The sequence below is a fragment of the Dasypus novemcinctus genome, chromosome 9 (genome assembly GCF_030445035.2).
Source record: "Dasypus novemcinctus isolate mDasNov1 chromosome 9, mDasNov1.1.hap2, whole genome shotgun sequence".
NCBI lineage: Eukaryota > Metazoa > Chordata > Mammalia > Cingulata > Dasypodidae > Dasypus > Dasypus novemcinctus.
Genome location: NC_080681.1, coordinates 78,864,324 through 78,887,295, shown reverse-complemented (window position 1 = coordinate 78,887,295; position 22,972 = coordinate 78,864,324). Strand labels below are relative to the sequence as shown.

The following is a 22,972-nucleotide window of genomic DNA, read 5'->3' as shown; positions in this document are numbered from 1 at the left end:
TACATACTCTTTTTTGGGGGGTCTGGTTTCATTCACTCAGTACTTATTTGAAGATTTATGCATGGTGGTGTGTACATCAGTAGTTCATTTCTTGCAATCTTTGAATCCCTGTAATAAATACTTACTATTGTGGCCAATAACTCTTTTAACATGCTGCTAGATTTGGTTTGCTAGTAGCTTATTTAGGACCTGTCCATCTCTATTCATTGGTGAGGCTGATGAGCCAAAGTTTGGACCCAGAATAGACCAACCAGAGAGTAAGCAGCAGCCTAGAAAACACTTGGTGGAGGTTTCTGGGCCTTGGCAATGAAAATGTAGGAGTAGTGTAATTTCATGACATGATGTACGTGTGCAACTCCCACACATGGCCCGTGAGGAGCTTCTGTGAGCTGAGGGGTCGGCGCCATGGAAGGGGGCGAGGGTCCCTCCTGAGTGCCCAGCAGACTCAGACTGGACTAACTAACCTGTTTCAGTTTGGGGTTCTCCTTAGAAGAAGGAAACAACCACGGCTTTTTTTTTTTTTTTCTCTCTCTCTTTCTTTTAAACTTTATTAATTCCAGGAATGAGAATTCAGAGGGGTGAAAAGCCAAATAGCTATTATAAAATTCTTGAAGAAAAAGAGAACTAATCCATGACAAGCTGGAAAAGAAAGCCATTGTGTGGGCACGGGAGCAAAGCAGAGACTCAGGATTTTTATAACAACTGAGAAACATTCTTCCTGGTCATCACGTCTGAGGAAAAATGATGTCCTCTGGGCGATAACCTACAGGGTGGCAGATGTGAGGAGACTGGGGAAAGGATGAGGGGAGGGAGATGGGAGAGAGGGGAGAGAGGGGGGTGTGGGGAAGAGAGAGAGGGACTAGAGGGGGAGAGAGGGGGAGAGAGGGCAGACAAAAGGAGAGAGGACGACAAGGGGGAGAGCAGGAGGGGAGAAGAGGGGGAGGGGGAGAGGGAAGGGGGAAAGGAGAGGGAGAGACAGCAGAGAGGAAAGCGGAGAGGAATAGAGAGGGGAAAGGGGAGAAAACAGAAAAGAGATAAAGAGAGGGAGAGGAAAGAGATAGGGGAAAGAGATGGATATTAGTCATTTTTTAAAGTATCAGGCAAGGAAAAATCAGTTAATGTGCTTTCTGTAATGGTAAGCAAAATAATGATCCCTGAGCAGCTCTGAGAGCAGGAGGGAAGGGGTGTAAGGAGAAGGGGTTTCCATCAGAACAAAGCATCTGCAGCACCTCCACGACCCCAAATTTACCATCCCCGGAGGTGGGAAGGCAGACGCAGCTTCCCCTGTCTTCTTCCTGGGGCCGACCTCAATGGCTGCCACGAGCTGGCTCAGGGCTGAGGTTGGGGGCTCCCCCCATTCAGCTTTGGCCGCCTCCGCCGCCGGCTTGGAGTGAAGGCTGGAGCTGCGCTGCGCCCTGAAGGACAGGGCAACGTAGCCAGGCAAATGGTTTTCATGTTTCAATTCTGTCCCTAACCCTTCATTTTCTGCCAGACCTGCAAATTCATCTTTCACAGCTGTCTGCTCTAGAATGGAGCCATATTCCAGAGGAGAATGTCAGAGCAAACAGGATTAGCCTTCTTATGCTTTTTTGGGTTTTTGTTTCATTTTGTTTTGCTTTTAACAGATGAAGAGATAAAAGCCTGGGGGGTGGAGGGGACTTGCCCCAGGTCAAACAGCTATTTGGAGGTAGCCTAACAGCAGGCTCCTGAAGCCCGGCAATGGTCTGCCTGAGTTCTCCTATGATACAATTAGGTTGCTGTTTTTCCTGCCTAACAGTTATATAATGGTTTGGGGTGGGTTGCAGAGTTTTTTTTCCAGATTTCAGAAGCATTTCTGCTTATTTATTGCTGCAAAATCCAGTTCACATCACTGTTAATAGAACCGTGATTTAACAAAGAGCTTTAATTATAAAAATAAATTTCAGTAATAGCAGCTCAACTAGACACTTTGCAATTAGAAATAAAACTGTGCAGTAAAGAGAAATGCAATTCACAATGAATTAAAGTTGTTCACACTCCCCGCCCTCACCGGCCTGGTCTCTATGCAATTACCACCTGATTCCAAACCATTTCCTTGCGTTTAGTTGTTTAGTACCACTCTGTTCTCCAAATAATTGAAAATTTCATGTTTTTAGCTTGGGATTGATTCCCTAATGGAGAGTCAGGAGTCCCTTCAGTCCTTAACAAAGAGCTATACCAAGGAAATAGGGACAGAGTGCCACCCGCCCTCAGCACCTGCCAAAGTCAGGAACCCCACTGCACAGAAGCCTTAAGGCACAGCCGCCTCATTTGTTTAGTGCAATCTCAAATTTTTCTCTCTTTGCTGTCTAAAACAAAAGCCCAGAATATAAGACTCCTGGCTGACCTAAAATGTCTGACTGGCTATTAGCATAGTGCTCATGTGTAAATTAACTAGAGTAGTTTTTCCTCTTGCGTGTCTCCCAGGCAAAAAAATATTTTTTTCCTTCCATGCATGTCTCCCAGGCAAAAAACAATTTTTTTCTTCCATGCAATTTCCCCTTTGGTATTCTGCAGAGAACAGCTGAAAAAGAATGAACTGTGTTTAAATCCCATTAGTTAAAAGTAAATGGAAGGGTTAATTGCTGTTCACAGCTCTGGAACTGCTCTTTTCAGCTGCAGAGGCTCTGAACTAGTCCCAGTAGGAGACCCCAAGGATCTCTGATAATTTCCCCCTGATTATTGCTGTATTAATTCCTCACTCCTCTAACCTCTCTGCAGTTTATGGGTGAAATAGCTTTTAAAGAAGTAAAGAAATTTAGGCAAATGCTTTGGATGATAAGTGCAGATAATACACATCCCACTGATTCTCTTTTATAGGATTTTTCTATACATATTGACACAGCTAATCTTTACTTCTGCAGCATGAACATAAATATTATCCAAGATGACTGGCATGTGGTACTGTTATGTGTCTTTTAAGAAAATCTCCAGCCAAATCCAGTATTTCCCATGTGGCACCTGAGATGCTGTGGGCGTGGGATATTTATAGAGCAGTAATGATATCTGAAAACACTGAAATGTCTAAAGGCTCTATTTCCCTGCACATTTCATCTAGAGGACTGCATTTTGCAGACATAAGCTCTTGCGAGCCATTCAGAGATTGCTGGAATGCTGAGCATTTCTGGGATTTGCAAAATGGCCATTCTAAGCATTATTTGGAAAGTCACCATTTCATGCAGATGTAAATATTTTCAGGTAAGGACTTGTCGCCTGACTTGGCCTTCTGATGCTGGTCTTTTGCCATTCAAGAGAATTAAGTTTCCCATGCATTTCCTATGAATGGTTTCAGAAGAGCTTTGTTCATGAAATTATGAAATTATCAAAACAAAGAATTTTAGAATCATAGGATCTGCAAGCTGGGAGTAAACCTAGTTATCATTTTAACCAACCTCCCTTCCCCACTTTTTCAAACAGTCAGGAACAGCTTGGGACAGAGGTAGGACTTTCTTTTTGCTTCTCTGCCAGTGATTACTCTGGTTTGTTCCTGTGGCTAATGTAAAAATGCTGCATCTTACTTGATTCAGTCCTATTCACTTTAATTCAGTATATATTTACTAAAAAGTCCACTGGGATAAGAGCGCCCCCTTTTAAGGGTCTACTGTGCAGGTCTGCTACCAGGTCCTTATTTGCCTTGCCTCATTTAATTTTCACCTGAACCATATGAGGTGAGCATTATCACCTGCATTCTACAGAGGGGGAACTAAGGTTCAGCCAGCAAGTGGCTGAGTTAGGATGACTTGAGGGTTGTCTGACCCTGCAGCACATGCTCCTGCCTCTCCTACTCAGAGAGGAGTAGAAGATGAAGTTGCAGATACAGTCCTTCCACATGAACAGAGCAGGCTATTCTGTCTGGCCAGGCCAGAGGCATGGGCACTGATGCTCACAGCCTGGTGGACTTCCACCACAAGTTAGCCCCTCACCCCCACCGCATGTCTGGCTCGGGGCATGGCCCCTGCCTTGGAGGACACTCGAACTACGAGCGAGACAATTGAGTAAACAGATGGTGATAGCACCTTGTGATCCAGGCTAGACAGAGGGACCATCAGGGACTGCAAGCTTTGGGGCAGCACTTCACCCTGGTGGTCAGGGATTGTCCCGGGAGATGGAGACGCAGGAGCTGGGTCAGAGGATGGAGAGGAGTCGGCCAGCGGAAGATGGGCCTGGGAGGGGGGCGGCTCGCCCAGCAGAGGCTGCTGCATGTTTCAGGGCAGGGAAGCAGGAGAGGGCCCAAGGAAGTCAGAGGGCCCAAGAGGGGAGGCCCTAGGCTGGCATGACTGACGGAACCAGATCACACAGGGCTATGGTGACTCCACCTGGGAGGGTCCTGGGCGGAGAGGGACAGGTGCAACCTGCCTCCTGGTAAGCAGTTGAGTGTGTGGAGGCAGTCAGGCTGGGGGCAGGGTGCCCACAGAGGTTAGTGTAGGAACCCAGACCAAAGGCCTGCACAGGAACCGAGACCTCTTCAGAAGAGAGAACCGACAGACTTTGGGGTGGGATCAAGGGAGATGCCCAGGTGCCAAGCTGGTGCAGGAGGGTGGTTGGTGGTGCCAGCAGCCTAGCACGGGAACACAGCAGTGGGAACGGCCAAGTATTTGTTGCGATTCCCCAGGGAGAGCCAGAGGCAGGGGAAGAGAGAGGCTGAAGATGGAGAGACAGAGGGGCTGGCTGTGCGGCTGGACCCCGATGGGCCCTGTGAGCTTGCCTGGGAAGGAAGGAGACAAGGCGGCTGCAGGCAAGAGTGAGGATCCAAGTCATCTGCTGAGGGAATGGGGCAGAGAGTGAGGAGAGGCAGGAGGGGCTGAGATGGAGGCTGGGTGAATCCATCGAAACAGCCCAGGGGTGCTCGCTTGGCAGCCCGGAGCAGGCACGGAGGGGGCTGTGACTGTCCCCGGGTTGGTCTTCAGGCTGGGTGAGGGGAAGGATGGGGGCGGGGTCTGGGCCTGATGAGGAAAGAAGGCGGCAGCCAGGACAGGCTCACCGGCCTTGAACCTGCGGGATCTGAAGAAAGCCGCTCTTGCTGCTCAGTCTTTCAGCTCTCCAGACAGTAACTGTGGGTACCAGGGAGACACGTATTCAAACTTCCATGGGGCTGATGATGCCTCTGGGGGGCTGAAGCCGGATGAGGGAGGCAGCCCAGCACGCTGGAGGCGTGGGCCCTCGCTGAGGACGGTTCTGCCCAGGGACCAGCAGTTTGGGTGGCTTCAAGAGAAAATGAAGCCTCCGAGATCCCAATCCCAGTCAGTGCAGGTCAGATCCCAAAACGGCTGCTTTCCGCACAGGTCCACAACCCTCGAGGACCCGCATGCTCCGGGCAGAGAGGCAGAACAGAAGAGCCCTGGATCAGGAGTCCAGCGCTATCATCCGCAGCGCTGCCCGAGCAGGCTGGCTCCCTTCCAGCAGGCCCTGCTCTGGTCCCTGCTGGTTCTAAAATGCTCATCCTTTGAAGCCATTAATGCTGACTATGAAAGGAACACTCCCACCAGGAAAGGACTCTTAAGGGAAGCAGCGAAGAGGGGAGACTTCAAGCTCTCTCACAGGGCAAGTGAAGTTACCCTACGAGGGGGTTTCAGCCCACGTGCCAGGGCCCCTGGGAGTTGAAATACTGCTGAAGAGGTCAGCGAATGAGGAATACCCCTCCTGGACTTGGGAGCTGGGCAAGGCCCCTCTCCCTGATGGCTCGTTTCTGTTTCTGATCTCCGTACAGTCTCTTAAATGCCACACAGGTGGTCTTTGGAAAGACCCTAACAATAGAGAGAGTCTAGTAAAAAGGACACGCCGAGTGTGCCAGGTGCCGTGGCAGGTGCCATGTCTGTACTGCTCCCGAGGCCCATAACAACCTTTAAAGGTGAGTGTTACTATTCCCACTTTACCTACATGGAAACTGAGGCTCCGGGAGGTCAGGGAACTTGGCTGTGGGGCTGTGCTGGAATCTGAACCCAGATCTGACCTCAGATCTGCGTTTGCCCCACAGGGAGGCCCAGGGACTGCAGCAGACTCTCATCAGACCTGTCCAGACAGAGGGAACTTCACCACTTTTGGGCCCCAGAGGCTTCGATGGACACAGTGGATGCTTAATTCAGCCCCAATGTGCCAGCGCTGGGTGCTTGTGGGGCCAGGACAAGGTAGCTGCTGCAGTGGATTGGATTGTGTTCCCTAAAAAGGCCTAATCCCCAGTGCTGTGAACCTGACCTTATTTGGAAATAGGGTCTGTAAAGATATTATTAGTTGATGCCAAACTGGACAGGAGTGGATTCTAGTCCAGTATGGCTGGTGCCTCTATAAGAAGAGGAGACGCAGTCAACGACACAGGGGAGAACGCCACGTGAAGACAGAGACAAGGAAGCAGGCCAGGTGGAGATGGCCACATCTGCAGGCCGAGGGACGCCAAGGATAGCCGGCGAGTCCCAGAAGCTGGAAGAGGCAAGGAAGGATTCAGGTGGAGCATGGCCCTGCCAGCACCTTGTACCAGTCTGCCAGCCTCCAGACTGGGAGACCAGACGTTTCTGTTGCCATAAGCCATCCAGTTCGTGGTGCTCGGTTACACAGTCCTAGCAAACTAAGGCAGCCACCCTCCAGGAATTGCAGAGAAGTTTTAAGGGAACTTCTTTTGGGGGTATTGGGATCTCGGGAGAGGCAAGCCCCCCAAACCACCAGCTGCAGTGTGGCGCTCTCACTACGGAGAGGTTATTGTCTTTGTGCACAAATGGCCCCATTGTAGCAGCACCTCTGCTGTCTGACCATGCACACACCTGCCTGCCCTGCTCCACTGCTGACAAAGGACTCTGACAGATCCCACTGGAGGGGAGTGTGAGCCCGGGGTGTTTCCAAGGAGCAGTGGCATTTGGCTGTGGGGCTGTGTCCTGTCTCCCTGCGGGTCCCCGAGCACTTGAGGGTGTGGACTTCATCTGTGCCAGCATCACTCATTTCTAACACAGCCTGGCAGGTGCCTTTGCTGAGGGGAAGTAGGATAAGCGTCTGGATATAACACTGATTCATTCTGTGGCAGGAGATTGATTAGCTGCACTTGGGTTAGGTGCCTTCAGGAAAGGATCGAGCTGGTGGAAACTAATTCAATCGCTCTGATTTAGGAAAAGATGCTTTACCCTTCCTTTATGTATTGCTCCTGGAGTCTTAAATCTTATTACTTTTCATTCAAAACCATTTTTTTTTAAAGTATTGACCCATCATCATTTAGAAAAAGTTACTCAGAGTTGAGTTTAATTTAAGGAGTTTGCCAGGTACGCTTCTAACCACAACTTTGGTCAGCAAAAACATAATGCACTGCACACTGCTATATTTTGTTTTTAGAAGGATGGATTTATGTTCAGACTCTATCAGACTGTTATGCCCACCACAGTTACAGATAATTATTATGTCTTGCCGAGAGATTCCAGAATATGGGCTGTACACAAAAAGACAAACTAATAAGCATGGTTCCTGCCTGGTAGATTTAGGCTCCAAATAGTAGTATTTAAATTCCAGTAACGGTGTGAAACATGGAGAATACTTTCTGTGTTATGTTAGGAGAGGGATCACTAAAATTACTTCTAAAGAAAAACAGCCGTTTCTCAATGTGCGAGTAGAGGCAATCAGTAATCTAAAAGGAGGGAAGAAAGGGAATAATAAATAAATGACAGGATGCAAAAAAATTCGGATATCTTAAAACTGAAAATGTGGCTTTGCTTTGTAACATGCTCACAAGAGAATATTGATCTTTAGAAAAATGCCACAACTGCCTCCATAACCAGCCTCTGGTCCTCATTCCTTATTGCAGCAAATATTGATCAGGTGCTCACTATGTGCCAGATTTCAAGCCAATCTTTAAATAACAAACTCTTTATGTCAAATTCCATCACTGTGCATGTTATTATCACTGATTAAGGTACTTTTTACAATTAGAAACATTAGATTTTAAAAGTTAATATGTTTTACTCGGTGATTCAGATTCTGGAACAGACCCTCACAAGGCCAGCCAGTTTTTTAAAACATAGTGGAGGAATTTATCCATGTATAGTGCATTAATCACGGCCCTCAGCATGCTGGTGCATCTCCAGTTTGCACCGCATACTCTTGAGAAGGAGAGTGAAATGCAGAGGTCCTGCATGGACAGATGGCAGTGAGGGCAGCAGGGGCAATGAAAGGGAACAGGCAAGCACTTGGGTGCGCAAGGTAAGAGAGGGTATCATATCAGTGGGTTTAGAATCAAACCAAAACAGGGCACCCAAGAAGGGGAGTGGGTCAGAGAGGGAATCACTGGGACAGGCTAGCTAGACATGAGTGGTGCATTTCGGGTGAGGCTTTCGCAGCAGAGTCCCTGTAGAGAATGGTGTGACCTCTGCTCAGCCCCTCATGGCAAAGCTTGAATCACACACAGTCTGTCACTGCTGACCTGTGTGACCTTGGGCATGCTACACAGTTTCTCTGTGCCTCGATTTCTCATCTGTAAAATGGAGCTCTTTCTCATAGGGTTGTTTGAGGATTCAATGAGTTAATCCATGTAAAGCCCTTGGCATGGTGCTTAGTAAACATACTTATAATGATACAAAGGTGTGAAGTGGATGTTTTTAAATTTTTGACTACCCAACATCCAAATCTCTTCCTGTGGGGTACATCCCCTGCCAGGGGACTGGAGGGGGGCAGGGCTTCCCTGTGCAAAGGAGGTGGAAGGTGGGCCTGGGTGCCACTGAGTGCAAGCTCACCCTGGGATCTTAATCCTGAGGCAGTGAGACATCCCCCCTGGAGATGACTGGCAGGGATGGTGGCTGAACGGAAGGGCCAGCGGGGCAGCAAAGCAGGGCGGCTGGACGGTCCCCGTGGCACCTGGGCACGCCCTGGGCTGCCTAACCTCCCTGGCTCCTGCCCGCTGCTCTTGCCATAAATCCCTTTTCTGCTGAGTTAGCCAGAGGCTGTCCCAGTGGTTTGCATCCAAAAACCCTAACCACAGCTGTGCTAAGTGATATTGTCGAATACCACTTCCCCAAGAAATGGGGAGGGGTAGAGAGGGACAGTGATTGGCCTCTGAGCCTCTCAGCAAGATCCCAGGACAGAAATCCGGCATGGGAGATCTTGGCAGACTGCCCAGAAGGCCAGACCCGCCGTGTGAGGACCCTCAGGAGGGCCAAGGGCAGGAGAAACTGCACATTTTCACCTTTGAACTTGGAGATGGCAGCAGGCTGGGTGGCCGGGGGCTAGGGGAATGGCAAACATTTACCCAGGACCAAAACCATGGTATTTTGGGCCTCTAATCCTTGATGACTGTTTTTCTGCCAACTGCTTTCCTTGCAGGGAGCGTGAGAGTTTTCTGCAAGAGGGGCAAGGGCGTGTTTATCAGTTTGTTGCAAATTACATGGTAAACACTGATCCCCCTGGTTGAGGCAGTTACTGAGTCTCTTTGTTAGATTAATAAGATTACAACAATCTGGGCAGACTTTCAAGTGTTTATTTTCCAAAGGGTACTTCAGAGGATGGTGGTAATATAGTAAATTCTAGGCCTGACTGGATCAGGGTTTTTGGGTAGAACTGGTTTCTGTTCTAAGTGTTCATTTCTCCACATAAGAAGAAAAGAGGCCATCAGTGTTCAATCTCTGACAATGTATTGTCACGTCCCCTACAGCCAGTTTTCCAATCCACAGGCTTGTAGACCAGGTTCCATGGACTTTAAATGCCTTTGAAAAGGGTAACCTTTACAGTGAATCATTTTCTGCACATTTCAAAAGCATTTTGGCAGGCTAACTGTCCTTCAGTTTTTAACTACAAGCATTTCAGCAAAATGTACGGAAAGTGAATGATGGTCATGTAAATCCTATTTTCCTGTTGCCTTACATTGTTACATTAAGGGTGTTTCCTGGCGTTTTCACGAGTGCCCTGAGGAAGGACCCAGGGGGCTGCAGGGGAGCCGGCGCTCTCCTTGCTGTACTTGAGACCTTAACACCAGCCATTTCATTTCCCCATTCACTGAACTGCTGGGACTGCTGCAAGGATGGTGGGGGAATAGAGAAACGACTGGAAAACACTTCTGCTTTGAAGGAGCTTTCAGCCTTGCTGGGACCACGGAAGTCTGTGTCCTCCCAGGCACACACGCGCCCAGAACCCTCCACTCTCTGCACCATCTTTCCAACCTCGTGTCTTGCTGCAACTTCCCCAGGTACCCCTGTTCCCCACCCCCACACTCCTTGGCTCTGACCCACACACTTGGCCCCCTGGACTGATGCGGCAGTTCCCGACACCCTGTTCCTTCACATCCCCTTTTCCCTTTGCCTGCGATTCCTGTCCCCACCCCTTCACATCCTTCCAGCCCCAGATACACGGCTGCTTTTCTGGAACTCATCCTCAAGCCCGCAGCCCTCCAGTACTCCGCCACACTCTACTTGGTCCGGGTGTTCCTCGTCTGGTTTTATACTAGACGGCCCTATCTGATTCCCCCAAGGTTAAGAGCTCTTCTGGGGGCAAGGACCATTTAAAACTCATCTTTAAATCCCTGGTGATGAACTTAGAAGGTGCCAAATACTGGCAATATAATAAATGTCAAAAGAATGAATGCATGCATGCATGAATGAATACGTTAATAGAGTTACAAATAACAATTAGCTTTATCCAAAGGGCTTTTCAGTTTACAAGAGACTTCATATGCATCAGTTACTGTGACCCTCCTGGCAAGTTAGGAAGGTAGTTATTATTGCCTGAATTTCACAAAGAGGCTAAATCATGATGATTGTAATGGCGCTAAGGTCTGAGGACTGACTGCACGTCAGGCACTTAATAAGCATGCTCTGTTAATTTCAGAACAACTGTGCAGGACCACAGCCGTCTTTCACAGTTAGGGAAAATGAGTCTCAGAAACTTGTCTAAAGCCAGAGCCACGACTGGAACCCACATCTTGGGACTCTAAAACCTTTGTTCAGTCCCTGACATACAGTTGGCACTTAGGAGCATGGAGTTGATTCTGGTCAGACCAAGGGGACACAAGCTAAGTCCTGAAGGATAGGAGTGAGGATCAAGCGCCTGGTAGACGGTCCAGGCAATGGAGGGGAGGTGGAGGCAGGCAGGCCGGGCTTGCGGCCTGGGACATGCAGGATGGTGTGGGACATGCAGGACAGCAGAGCAGGGAACGGTCAATGCCAGGGACCAGGAGGGGCCAGGTCATAACAGGCCTCCAGTGCTCTGGCCTAAGGGGTTGGGGTTTATTTTGTCTACAGTAGTTCTGATGTCAGTGGGAGATGGATAACAGGAGGGGGCTTTTAAAATAGTCTTCGCTGACTTTGGGGAGAGAAGTTTAGAGGCAAGAAGACCAGTTAAAGCCTGAGGGAATACTTTGGACAAGGCATAGGGTAGGTAGTGGAGTGGGAATCAAAAAGGGGAAACAGATACATGAGTTAAGAAAATTTCCCATTGCTCTTCCCCTCTCTGTTCTTAGCAAGGAAATTTCTCCACCAACAAAATCTCCCACCTTTCTGGTTCATATCTCTGTGCCTTTGTACTTACTGTTCCCTCTACTTGAAAACTCTCCCCCCGCCAACCCTCTCATCTGTAGAACACCAACTCATCCTTCAAAATCTTGATCAGATGTTACTCCTCCAGAAAGTCTTCCCTATTTCTGTATGATGCAATTAATGATCCCACCCTCATACCTTCTTATATCTTGTACACCTGTTGGGGCATCGATGCCAGTGTAGTTTGTTTAACATCTGCCACAACTTCCACACCCCCCCCACCCCTCCGGTAGACAGTGAACTCCTCAAGGTTTTGAGGAATATTTTCATCTGACAATGATAAGTGCAATGTTGAATGAATGAAAACATTATTCTGCTCCCTTTTTTCTAGACATCCGTGACAGCCAATAAGAGTATGCTATACCTGTCATTCTCTCTCAGATGATATGTACTTCGTTTTGAAAAATGCCTTCAGTTTAAGTTCTGGTTTTGTAAAATTGAGTGTCTCATTCAGCAAGTTTGGAACACCCTCCCCCCAAAAAAAAAGAGAAAGAAAAAAGAAAATGACTGAATAGAAGGTGGGAAAGGAAGGCAGCAACTGGATAGAAGGTGGGAAAGGAAGGCAGCAACAGACAGGAGAGGGAGAAGATGCATGGTGGGGCCACTGGCTGGCAGCTGCCGTTTTTCTTGAGCATGGCAGTGGAAAACAGAGAGGGCCCAGGCCTGCAAGTTGGGCACCTGGGCTCTGGTGCCAACTTCTGTTAAAAGGGACCTCAGAGGTTTTGCTTTGTCTCTTTCTATTAGCTCACAAGAAGAGCCAATGGAAAAGCCTTTGAAAATGGTAAGGAACTCCATGAAAGAAATGCGTTATTATTCTGCCTGGATGGTAAAATACTACCTTGTGTGTAAGGTACACATCAGGGGAAAAGAATGATTTTAATGCTAAATATATTCCTTTCATTTACTAAGACATATAACAATTCAGGAGAAAACATTTTCCTAATATAAAATAAGTTTCTTAATGCACAAGTATTAACAGAAAAATAGGAAGTACACAGAGACTAGCAGTCTAACCTTAGATGCGACGCCATCTCTGACTTCAGAACAAGATTTTTATAACTGGAGGTGGCACACTGTTGTGAAATGCTAAATTAAATATCACTAAACTTTATTATGGCTTCAAAAAGTAGTTACTGGCTTCAATAAGCACACTTTTATCACAGGAACACACAATCTAAAGTCAAAACCATTCAGCTTAATGTGCCCAAAATATGCTCACCCCGTATATTGTTAGGGAGAGCAGTAGAAAAGAAATCTAAATTTTGTTGCTATTTCACTTGATGACAGCCAACATCTCCTATCTTCCTTGGCACCTTGAGGACCATTTTTCTATGCTGTATTTTGTACACAGAAATCTGCATAAAGTGATTTGCATCCCAAAAACACATTTGTAAAAGAAATCGTTTGCACAGAAGCCAAGGGGAGATAGTATTGCCTCTGTTGGCTTCTAGACACACAGCACCCCTAGGTACTTGCTTTTTAGTTTCCTCCATGCTGCATTTCCCACAAAGGGTTATGTACTTTATAATGCATTAAAAATTAAAGCAAATATATTTTGTCGTGTACTTTAAAACAGAAATAACCCTAAAAACAACGCAGGCTAAAATTTTCCATGTTAACTAACAGCCTGTCAAGTTTCTACTACAGAGTTTGTATTAAGAAGAACTATAATAATATTGAGTTTTTACTATTATTTCAAAACAGAAATTACTGCAAATTCTCAGTCTTCAAGGTAGGTGCTGTAGTTTCCTGTTTCACACAAGGAGAGACTGAGGCTTGGAGAGGTCGGGTAACTTGCCAAAGTCATGCAAGGCAGGGGTGGTGAAGTCAAGTGTGGAAGCCTGGGCTGACTGCTCTGGCTTTTCCTGCCCTCTGCCCCTCTCCTGCTCCTCTCTTTCCCCAGCCTGGCCGGACACTACTGCCTTATCTCCAAGGGTCCTCTCCACCAGTCGGGGGTGGCTGAGAGTCATGCTGGGAGAGGTGCACCACTTTGGTTTACGGGCACTTTTTCTGACCAGAGCTTGGAAGCAGGACAGCCACAGTCTCAAGGCTCAGAGGAAGGGCCCAATGATAAAGTAGCTCAGTGACAGACATGGGGTGAATGGGCAATGGCCTGTGATTCAGAGGGTGTCAGGAAGAGAGACGGATCGGTTGCCGCACAAAGACTGTACATGGTAGTTGAGATGCAATGGAACTCTCCCGCTTGGTGCCCGTACGCTATCACCAATTCAGTGCCAGCCCAGCTGTATTCTTGGAAACAGAGAATGGTTTTTGTGTGTACTTAATTATAATGCTACTTACAGAGAATTTATCAGCAGCAAATCAGATGCTTGGTGCTTTTCTTGAGGGAAAGCTTTGGTGGTGTCTCTGAAATTTTTTTGTTGGATGAATCCTTTGGATTTTCTCAGCATATTGCTGTTAAAAGAAATAGGCCATTTCTGGAAAGTCAAGGGGGAGAAGGGACAGAATGAAAAGACTGCAGATGCTTGCCAAAAAAAGTATTATAAATATTTGCTTTAAGATTTTTTTTTAACATTTGCTAAAGACACATTTATTGAATGAAGATTTATATGGGATATATCTTTTAAGATTTTTCTTTGTGTTTTTCTCACCTAGTTTCCATTTCCCAGGGCATGATAGCAAAACATATCTAATCATATCTTATTATCCATGGATGGCCATTGTCCAAAGGTTTGTTCTTGGCTTTGGACCTCATTTTGTATTGATCACTGTTAGAAAGCAGTTTTCTGACACTTTCAGTATGACATCCCTTTTGATATGATCTATAATAGCTCTGCCTAGTAGAGTGTGCCAGGCTAAAGTAAGTAACGTGATAGCAAACTGCTTTGGCTTGAATCCTGATTATGTCACTACAATTTGACTTTACTTAATCTCTCTGAGCCTCAGTTTCCTTATCTGTAAAATAGGGAAACTATTACAAGGGCAGACCCTGTTTGCCTAACCAACAGGCATTTCCTCTCCTCCCTGAACAACAATAAAAATTGAAATAGACAACAAAAAAATCCCAATTTTGTTCAAGTGACAATGTGCCTAACCCTGACAGATCAGTGGCATTGATCTAAGTACTCCATTCTGAGAATGAATTCTCTCATGAGAGACACACAAGGAGGAGAAAGTTTATTTGCCTTTGCCCCACTTACTTCCTGCTCTGGATGCTGTTGTTGAGACATGCTGGTGTTGTGGCAGCCATCTTATGAATATGAGGAGAGACACCATTGACGCACTAAGGATGGCAGAGTAGAAGGACAGAAAGAGCTTGGATCCTTGGGGACAGCACTGATCCATTGAACTAACCTGGCCCACCTATCTCCAGATCTCTTGTTAACAACAAATGTCTTTATAGTTTAAATGGTTGTGCATTGAATTTTATGTTGCTTGGAGAAAAAAAGAAAAGCCTAACTTATACAAATATCAACGTCATAAAATGGTAGTAATAATAAGTGATAAAATGTTATGCAGAAAAAAAATGTTATATAGTATATAAAGTACTTAGCACAATGGCACAGTGGAAGGCAGCTAAACATATAAGAAACATTTTATAGGTATAGGTAATAATTTAAAATAGAAAAAATTTCAAAACACAACAAACACAGATAAACATGAAAAATGTACTGATTTAGCATAACCAAAAAAGCTTTATATTCTTGGTAAAGGGGGAAAATGACACTAAGGTAAAAAACAATGATTATAGTGACAAATCCTCACATCTGGGAGTAAGATGTAACTACAGCCAGAATGCACACACTAGTGGAGATGAAAGGACTGTGGTTCTTTGCCAGGTTTCCATCCACCCTCTTACAAATGGATAATCGCCCTGTCAGCAGCGCCGATTCATGTCTGAAGCATAACAATTACGTGTGTGTGAATTACCAGCCATGCACAGGGGCAGAGTACTTTCAGCCCATACAATCCCTTTCCAGAATACCAAATTTTACTTGTATTGGCGAAGAATATGTTTTATTTCCTTATGGCTGAAAAGATAAATACACTGACATATATTAAAATATAAGAATTTAATTTAGGAATATAATTTCCTTAGATATTGCCTACCGTTTGGGGAGTACTACAGTAACTCACAAAACTAAATGTAATTTACACCATGAAATATTTGAAATTCAACCTACTAGAATACAAACCACCACACAGTAAGATAACATGTGAAAGTACCTAGCATAACAGAAATAATATTAAATAGTAGGCAGTCAACAAATAATCTTAAAGTGAAACAAATTTTTTCTTCATGCTATATTTTAGCAAAGAGGCAAATGATAAGATTACAAACTGACAGTGGGGGTTAAACACACACATAGTCACAGTCCTATTTGTCTATGTCTAGATCTGTTTATGGCCATCTCAAAGCCCTATACTGTCTACGGCAATAGCAGTAAACAACTAGCACTGATTTTCATAACTGATGGCCGAGAGGCTTTACAAACCCCTGAATTATTAACCATATTCAACATATCCTATTATAAGAGAGGTAACCAGACATAGAGACAAACTCATCAGCAATTGAAAACAAAAGGGGATTTCCAGTTACCTTGCAGTTAATTAAATAAAACCATCAATTCCTGAACATTTTGGTTAACAGATTTTCTTGTACAAGCTATGCACACCTGCTTTTCTAAAAACCCATCTGTTCCTTCTTTCTCCTTTAAAACAAAAGGCAATATTCGTGGTAGCGTCTCACATTGTGAAGTGATTCTCTAGGATCAATGATCTCTGCACCAATGAAAAACTAAGATATCATTCATTCCACAGGCAATTCCAAAGACTTTACAACATGGTGGATTTTTTCCCTACCCATTTATACAGAATTTAACATGATAGTGCCACAGGCAGCAGTTCACTTTTGCAACTGTAGTCTCACCTTGATTAAAGCAGATAGAAGTAAGAGCTCTAAGTGAGAAAAAGATATTTGAGGTACCATTGGGGATTAAATTGTGTCCCTGCAAAAGGCCTGTTCAGGTCCCAATACCTGGTCCCGTGGGTGTGAACCCACTTGTAAATAGGACCTTTGAAGGTATTATTAGTTAAGGTGTGCCCAAACTGAATGAGGGCGGGATTAATCCAATATGGTTTAAGTCCTTATATGCAAAGCAAATTGGACATGGAAAGAAGCCACAGGGAGCAGCAGAAGCTGGAAGTCAATGAATCTAGAAGAGAAAGATGTTCTGCCATGTGCATTACCATGTGAAAGAAAAGTCAATGAGGGAAGCAGACTTGGCCCAGTGGATAGGGCATCTGTCTATCACATAGGAGGTCTGCAGTTCAAACCCTGGACCTCCTTGACCCGTGTGGAGCTTGCCCATGTGTAGTGCTGATGCGCGCAAGGAGTGCCGTGCCATGCAGGGGTGCCCCCCGTGTAGGGGAGCCCCACGCGCAAGGAGTGTGCCCCCTAAGGAGAGCCGCCCAGTGCGAAAGAAAGTGCAGCCTGCCCAGGAATGGCGCCGCACACATGGAGAGCTGACACAAGATGATGCAACAAAAAGAAACAGATTCCCATGCCGCTGACAACAACAGAAACAGACAAAAAGAAGAACACGCAGCAAACGGACACAGAGAACAGACAACTGGGGCGGGGAGTGGAGAGAAATAAAATAAATCTTTAAAAAAAAAGAAAAGTCAAGGAACCCCAAAGATTGCTGACCAGGCAGAAGATACCCTGGGAGGAAGCAAGCCTTTTATACTCTGGAGCCAACACACTCCTGTTGTGAAGCCAACCCATTGTATTTGTTTTAGCAGCTGGGAAATTAATACATGTATACTTTATAGCCTCATGAGACTTTCAATATTAGTCTGAGATACAATCCACATACCATGAGGCCCACCCTTTTAAAGTGTACAGTTCAGTGGTTTTTAGTATTTAGTGAAACCACCACTACTATCTAATTTCAGAACATTTTCATCACCAACCCCCCAAAAAACCCATACACATCAGTAGTCACTCCCCACTACTCCTCCTTCCCAATCCCTGGCAACCACTAATCTGCTTTCTGTCTGATTTTCTATTCTAGACATTTCATATAAATGGAATCATACACTATGTGGCCTTTTGTTTCTGGCTTCTTACACTCAGCATGATTTCAAGGGTCACTCATGTGGTACCATGTATCAGTACTTTATTCCTTTTTAAAAGGTGAACAATATTCCATTGTATGGATTTACCACATTTTGTTTACCCAATCATCAATTGGTGGACTTTTGTTTCCACTTTTCGGCTATTATGAATAATGACTCATATTTTAACATCCCCAGCATCATCATTCTACCAGGCTATCATTCTCTCGCATGGACTACAGCAACAACATTTTAACCGACTTCTCCCCTTACCCCTCTACTTCTCTCCACACAGTAACTTGAAGATCATTCCCCTGCTTAAACCACTTCAGGGTTTTCAAACGGTTTTGAGAATGCTCTAAGTCAAAATCCTTAACGGGGACTAGAGAGCCTGGAGTGACCCTGCTCTTCATTACCTTTCATTTCACACCATTCTCTGTCCAACTGAATGGCTCCAGCCTAAATGAACTTCCCTCAAATCCTCAAAACTATCCGGTGTTCTCTCTTTCTTCAGGGCAGGTATACTTGCAGTGCCCACTACCAGGCATTTTCTCTTTGCCAGTCTAATTTCTACTTATCCTGCATGTCTCAGCATGAGTTATCACTTAGATCTACAATCTTAAAATACCCTATACTTCTTTGCAGCATTTAGCACTCTTATACTTTATTTTTCCCACTTAGACTGTCAGCTCCAGGAGGGTAGGAACCATTTACTATGTTCACAAAAATCTTTTGCCTAGCACAATGCTTGGCGCATGGTGAATGTTGACAGATGGGGGGTGGGGCACCAGCAGAATTACCAAATTAATGCTAAGTCCTTGAAGGTCTCAAACTATGCTAACTAACAAAACTGCCACACAAATACACAAACCTTAGGTACATTTCATTGTTCATACCCTTTTTTTTTTATTCGTTTTTTAAAAAATATTACATTAAAAAAATATGAAGTCCCATTCAACCCCACCGCCCCCACCCCCCACTTCCCCGACAGCAACATTCTCTCCCATCATCATGTTCATACCCTTTTTATTTACCACCCACCCCAAACAACAGCATTCAGGAAGACAAGATAAAGTCTTCTAAATGATTTTGAAATTTAAATTTCCTTTCAAACAGTTGTTTTCTCATGTTAAAAAAAAATCTTTTAATCTTAAAGACCGACCACATAAAACAAGCATATCTTAAATGAATGCCTGCCTATCAACATATGATCTTCTGACTTCAGAGATTATTCTTGCCTTTGAGCTTAAAAGAAATACTTTTTAAAGACACACTTGTGCCACAAGGAAAAATACTCAAAACATTAATACCTTAACGTTTTCTAGTCCTTATCAGTGAAGTATTAATACGTAAATATGGCCTTTAAAATAAAAAAAAAAAAAGATTTTAACTTACTCCTTTTATTCATTTCTCATCAAGGGATGAGATTACAGCCCCTTATCATGAAATTAATTTTATATACTTGAGAAAGTGGCTTTAATCACCACCTGGGGAAAAGGATAAATAGCCTAAACCAACTTTCTTAGCTATAGAAACCAAAGATTGGAAGAAAAAATAGAAAGTGTGATAAAGTCTCTTTTCAGACTGCAGTACCATACATTTTAAATGAATAAAGCACTGAGCTTATGTCCCTTCGGTTAGTACTAAGGCACTGATCTAGTGTGGAAAATGATTTAAATATTAAATTAAATGTTAAGTATTTTGAAATTCTATTACTTCTAAACAATTATGACAAAGGTTTTTCACAGTTGAGGTACATTACAAACTTTCCAATAGTGCAAAATTAGAAAAGGTTTACTGTATATATACACAGAAAATCTTTTACAAACATTTCTGAAGTATAAAAATTATGAAAGGGATAGTCATTGGTTATATTCAGATGCCCAGTGCTTTGGGGACATGAGTGCAGAAAGCACCAAAATAATGAAGAAAATGTGGCCTTTGGAGTTGGAATTCAGATTTTACCACTTAATTAGTTGACTTTGAGCAAGTTACCTAGCCTCTGAGTCTCCATTTCTTTATATATAAATGGATAACTTCTTCAAAGATTGAGATTTTATGATAAAATGAATATAAATGGTCTAACAATACCAGACATGTACTGTGGCTATTATAATTCTGACAGACATGCATGATTTCACAGAAAGGGTAATTACAGACAAGATAAAACTTGTGAATTTTAAATTGTTCCAAAGGAATACAGTAACTAGGATAAAATTTAATGACTCTGAATGCATTTTATCTTCGCTTAAAATACCTTTTATTCTTTATTTTCAGCTACCCAGGCCATTTATTTAGACAGATATTTGTGAACAACTACCTCAACCTCCCCCCCCTCCCCCCCAAAAAAAGTGAATAGAAATCTAGGAATTGAATATGAAAACTGCTGACCCAAGCTAATTAAACCCACCTTCTTGACCATGTCCATGACAGCCAGAATCATGACATATGGTTCTCTCCTTAGAACACACTTCTCTAAGCATGCACAATGTATACTTCAGAATTTAGTGTTGTCACAGAATAATCATGAAATTCCACAGACTAGTCTCCTACGATCTTGAAATTCCATAGATTTTGCAGAATTTCCTTAAATGATGTTACTGTTAAAAATTATTTTATTTTATTTATTTTAATTTATTTTTATTTTTTATTGATTTTGTAATAATATTACATTAAAAATATATATGTGCGGTCCCATTCAACCCCACCCCCCCACCCCACCTCTCCCCCCCCCCAGCAACACTCGTTAAAAATTATTTTAATAAATTGAACAAAGAAGTTCCTATAAATACTTTACTAGATGCCACTAGAAAGAAACAGGTTTTAAACTTTTGCAAAAATGAACCTATATAATTAAGTTCCTTTATATTTGTGTGTCATTCTCCTTTATTCTCTAAATTTGAGAATCTTTCTTTTCAACAAACCTGGACTCTAACCTAAGGAAAGCCAAGATATTTTGACAATAGGACCCTTCCTCTGCATCCACCCCCAATAATAAAATAGAATCACTAAATATAAATAAATCAATTTCATTCCAACTCATTCATAAGTTCTTATAAGTTTATTCCTCCAAACTCTTTATTATATTCAATCAAGACAGTTCAAACATACTTCATATTTACTTAAACTTAAATCTAGCTACCTTTTAGCTTCTGTTAACTACGGAACAGTTTACGTAGTCTGTAGTCTTTAATATAAGTCATTAAGGCAATCATGTAATATTTTGGTATATCAAATTTTACACTGTAGTTTATTTCATAAACATCTTTAATTCACAGAATTTCATCGATTTTCTAATGTCCCCAATCAGACAATGGAAAATGAACACAAAAAATGTCTTATAACTTCATCCAATTTTATGAATCTCAAACATTGTAAAGATCACTGAAACATCTACCAAATTAAGTGAATGACATTTACTACCAATAATGTGAAACTTTCCTTCCAAAGTCAACAAAACCATTCTTTAATATTTAACAGAATCCTTTTTGGAATTTGCAGGTTTCTTTTTTTTTTTTTTTTTTTTTAATGTCAGGGGTATGGTCTATTTAGGCTGTATGGCTGTTTAAAGCTGAGTTACTCAAAAGGAATCTTTGGAGTACAGAGACTTTTCTTTACATATTTATTCCCAGAGCCTGCCCTTCATCTCATTTTGGTTTTGCACATTGATCCAATTGTAGCACTTCCTGAAGAGAGCTATGCTCTAATCAGCAACATCAGGAAGAGAAGCAGACAAAGCAAAATGAGAAAATGCAGATCTTCTCATGTCTCTTTGAAAACAGTTAATACATTCTAAGCTATCAAGCAATATAACTCATAATTTAACTTTCAATAATTTTAACCTGTAATGGTCACGAACAGGAAATAGGGTATGAATCCTTCATCTATTCAATAGGGGGCACAATTTCTATTGAAATAAATACCATGTATCAGAATTTTACTTTGTTCCCATCCCATATAGTTGTGCTGACCCTAAAACCTCATTTTTAGGTTATTCAGTAGTTATGCTTTGGATAATCTCCACAGAAACAGTGAATCAAAGGAGGTAGTACCATCTGGAGACATTAAATTACCTAACATTACTCCCTGCTAAGATTTTTTCCCCTTTATAATTGTTGAAAAGCTATTCAGTTAAAGCAACCACGCAGACTCCCCAAAGGTAATGGATCAAACCTTCCCAATGAAACTTTTGCAATCGTCTTTGCCAAAAAAAAAAAAAGGTTCAACCTTTAAAAGAGAACTTGGGCTACATATTAAGTCATCGTTCTATAAAACGCTTACAGGTAGCACAGCAGCATTGTGCGAACACGATTCACCACTTGATCTAAATACTGACCAATCGTGGCTACAGCAGTTCACAGATCAGAGTCTGCTCTGCTTCCGCAGGGATTCCGGCATCTGAGCGACTGGCGGGCGAGGCAGCTTTAAATAAACCTTCACAAAGTCATAAATGAACCACTGCAGGGCGGTCAGGGTGCCGATCATGATGATCCGGGCAAACAGGCCCTTCCACACGCCGCCAAACCCCAGTTTCTGGAGCACTCCCAGGGCTGTGCTGCCTTTCTCTTTGTTCAGCACCGACACGACGGAATCTGCCGGATGGGACACCACGGCGCAGAAGACTCCAGCAATGTAGCCGGCCACGAAGGTCACCGCCAGCTGCTCGGCTTTTGTGCACTGGCTCTGGGGCTTGGGCACCACGTGCGCGTAGAGCGCTTCCACGGTGCGCTCGAAGCAGGCGAACTTCATCATGGTGTACGGGATCTGCCGCAGCCACAGCGGCGCCACGCCCTTGTAGAAGGCGCGCAGGCCCTCCTCGCCGTACATCCTGGGGGCCGCCGCCCGCAGCGTGCGGGCGTAGCCGGGCTGCGTCTGCACGCGCACTTTCACGGCTTCCATGGGCGCCAGGGCGATGTCGGCGAAGAACTCGGCGCTGGCCGAGGCGGCCAGGTAGAGGCCGGTTCTCCACAGGTAGGCCTTCTCTTCGCCCAGGAGCTGCGCGTAGCGGATCTTGAAGAGCTCGTAGAGGCCGAACTTGAAGAGGCCCTGCATGGAATAGCCCAGGAAGGTCGGGGCCCAGCCTCGCGCCAGGCCGCGGAGCCCGTCATCCCGCACCGTCACGCCGAAGCCGCTGAAGAGGCCTTTGTACCTGCCGGGATCCACCTGCAGACGGCACTTGACCAGGTCGAGGGGCACGATGGCCGTGTGCGTCAGCCCGCAGCTCAGCATCCCGCCCAGGCCGCACAGTAACAGGTACTTGGTCGAGCCGTACTCGAGGCTGTATTCCTTCACGGCCGCCGCCGCCCAGCGCTTGCCCTCGCCTCGGCCCGAGCTCCTCGCCTGGAGGGCTCGGTAGGCCGCAGCGTTATACATGGCGGCCG

The 22,972-nt window shown here is 44.5% G+C and overlaps 1 protein-coding gene and 1 pseudogene across 13 annotated transcripts in view; one reads left to right on the top strand and one right to left on the bottom strand.

The window, feature by feature from the left end:
- The window catches only part of DMRTB1 (DMRT like family B with proline rich C-terminal 1), a 140,762-nt gene that overhangs the window by 74,255 nt on the left and 43,535 nt on the right, over window positions 1-22,972 (top strand). For 2 of the 13 annotated variants that reach the window (XM_058303552.1, XM_058303556.1), the window contains exon 2: window positions 5,993-7,259. The exons of 8 other annotated variants lie outside the window; for them this stretch is intronic. The gene's annotated coding sequence lies outside the window, so the exon portion shown is untranslated. Of the gene's footprint in view, window positions 1-5,992; window positions 7,260-22,178; window positions 22,845-22,972 lie in introns of those variants that run through there. 3 more of the 13 variants (XM_058303553.1, XM_058303557.1, XM_058303554.2) reach the window with 3 other exon arrangements.
- LOC101437644 (solute carrier family 25 member 3 pseudogene) lies at window positions 526-22,964 on the bottom strand (annotated as a pseudogene).